Source organism: Colobus angolensis, unplaced genomic scaffold (genome assembly GCF_000951035.1).
Source record: "Colobus angolensis palliatus isolate OR3802 unplaced genomic scaffold, Cang.pa_1.0 Scaffold47, whole genome shotgun sequence".
Taxonomy (NCBI): Eukaryota; Metazoa; Chordata; class Mammalia; order Primates; family Cercopithecidae; genus Colobus; species Colobus angolensis.
In genome coordinates, this window is record NW_012118154.1 from 311,295 (window position 1) to 314,278 (window position 2,984).

General features: G+C 44.6%; 1 pseudogene; it reads left to right on the plus strand.

Moving 5' to 3' along the window:
* Positions 1 to 1,586: 1,586 nt before the first annotated feature.
* LOC105523665 lies at positions 1,587 to 1,904 on the plus strand (annotated as a pseudogene).
* Positions 1,905 to 2,984: the final 1,080 nt, after the last annotated feature.

The window sequence follows — 2,984 nt, forward strand, 5'->3', positions numbered from 1 at the left end:
GTCTTGCTCTGTCACCCAAGCTGGAGTTCAGTGGCACGATCTCGGCTCACCACAACCTCTGCCTCCCGGGTTCAAGCGATTCTCCTGCCTCAGCCTCCCAGGTAGCTGGGAATACAGGCGCCCGCTGCCAAGCCCGATCCCAGGTAGCTGGGACTACAGGTGCCCGCTGCCAAGCCCAGGTAACTTTTGTATTTTTAGTAGAGACGGGGTTTCACCATATTGGTCAGGCTGGTCTCGAACTCCTGACCTTGTGATCCACCCACCTCAGCCTCCCAAAGTGCTGGGATTATAGGCATGAGCTGCCGTGCCCAACTGAGATACAATTTACATAAAGTAAAAGTCACCAATTTTTGTGTATATTGCCAGCAACTGACACCACAATTAAGACAACGAAGGAACCGATCGCTCCCGCGGCCAACACTATAGTTCACCGTGGAGGACCCCGTGGACAGCTCCAAGCCTCCCTCTGCATGACCATTTCCTGGGTGGAAGTCCTTTGAGCTAAGTGGGAAATTTGGACAGTACCCAACCCATGTGGAGGAACCAGGTCCTGGCACTGGGGAAGTGGGAGATTTAGAGCACCAAATCGAGGCTCGATCCAACCCATCGATCACACCTCACCCCATCACAGCAAGTTAGGTGTTTCCCTGCTTTTGGTTTGAGGCGTTACATGAGAATCTCTTATCTCTGTAGGACTCTCCAGGGAGCTGTGTGTTGCGATTCCAGTAGTGGAAAGAACAAAATCAAAACACTGTATGGTGAAATCCTCAAAGGGAAGGACCCGGAACTCACATCCTTCGAGTTATCATCTGTCCCTCGGCACCGTTGTGACCGGGTGGGCAAGGTAGTAGCAGAGTCGAGGGACACAATGCGTGCTAATAGTCTCCAGGCTCAAAAATGATTCAAGACCCTGATGGTGTCTCTCCAAAGACCAACACACGGGGATGGTGCCAACCTGTCACTCAATTACAATGCAGGGCTGGCGACTAACTGGTTTAATTCGAGACGCGTGGGTGGGATCACTGGTCTTTGCTTTGACAACAGAATTCGAGTCCCCGGAGAAAGAGCTACTCGACCAGGTTATAGACTAGTGGCTGGTAGAGTGCGAATGACAACATATTGTACCATCAGGATGTTCTTAGATCAGTGTATGGACCGATCTATTGCACGGCCGTCAGTTGTAACCAAGATTGTTGTATTCGAGGAGAAAGAGACGCTTGCCCGGAAAACACACGGACAGGTTTTTGAGTATGGGGGAGCCCTGAACCAACCCATTATGATTTGAGGTCTCTCCTTGGATGCTCCCAAATCTGGCAACGGTGGCAAACTATTGGGCTAAAAGACTCAATCCAGCAAATTCTGGATTTAAGGCTCCTGACATAATACCTGGAGCAAATATCACACTTCCACTTACTCAGATGGCTGCTTACTGAGTGTCAAGAGGAATAGGGACAGGCATGTGGTCACTCCAACTTTGAACATCCTAAAGAATTATGGGGTAACAGGCTACATATGAAAACGGTCAGTTCCTATTTAAAAAGAAAAAAAAAAAAAAGGCAGCTGCTTATCAGACCTCAGCAGCCAAGATGGTGAAGCAGGTCGAGAGTGAGGTTGCTTTTTAGGAAGCCTTGGATGCCACAGGCGATAAACTTGTAGTAGATGACTTCTCAGCCACGTGGTATGGGCCTTGCAAAATGATCAAGCCTTTCTTTATCCCCTCTCTGGAAAGTATTCCAACGTGGTATTCCTTGAAGCAGATGTGGATGACTGTCAGGATGTTGCTTCAGAGTGTGAAGTCAAATGCATGCCAACATTCCAGTTTTTTTAAGAAGGGACAAAAAGTGGGTGAACTTTCTGGAGCTCATAAGGAAAAGCTTGAAGCCACCATGAATGAATTCGTCTAATCGTGTTTTCTGAAAACATCACCAGCCATTGGCTATTTACAACTTGTAATTTTTTTAATTTACAAAAAAAAAAAATACAAAGTATGAAGACTGTAAACCCAAACACCATCTGGATGACGATAAAACATTCATTCTAACACCTGAAAAAAAAAAAGACAACATTTCCAACAACTGAGCATTTTCCTAGTCCCCCTTTGCTCCATCCCTTACCTCTGCTCCTTGACAACCACTCATCTGATTTGGATCTGTATATGTTGGTCTTTACCTAAGAAATCATGTTTTGAGGACTTATGTATTGTAAATGGTATCATACAAGATGTACTTGTTCATATCTTCTTTCACTTAGCGTGAAGCCTTTGAGAAGCATTCGTGTCATTCCGTGCATCTGTTTTTTCTTTTTATTGCTGAGTAGTGTTTATTGTATCTATGTACCACAATGTATCAATTCACCCATTGATGTAGACTGGATTGTTTCCAATTGTTTACTATAGTGAATATAGGCATTATAAGCATTTGTGTACAAGCCTTTGTGGGGATGTATGTTTTCATTCTTCTTGGATAAATATCTGAGTGAGATTGCCGGGTCATATGGTAAGTATATGGTTAACTCAGCAAGAAATCCACCAATTTATTTTCCAAAATAACTCTACCATTTTGCTTTCCCACCAGCATGGGATGAACATTCCAGTTGCTCTGTATTCTTGGCAACACTTAAGTATTGTCGGTTTTTAAGGTATGTGTGTGTCTGTGTGTGTGTGTAGTGGTATCTCATTATAGTTTTAATTTCCATTTCCCTCATGTCTAATGATATTGGACATCATTTTATTCATTTATTGCTACTCATATATCTTCTTTGCTGAAATGTCTGTTGAAATCTTTTTCCCATTAAAAAATCAGGTGATTTTATTTTATTACCGAGGTAGTGGTGTTGTTTTTTGACCGAGTCTCACTCTTGTAACCCAGGCTGGAGTGCATTGGTGCGATCTCGTCTCACCGCAACCTCTGCCTCCCAGGTTCAAGCGATTCTCCTGCTTCAGCCTCCCGAGTAGCTGGGATTACAGGTGCCTGCCACTATGCCCA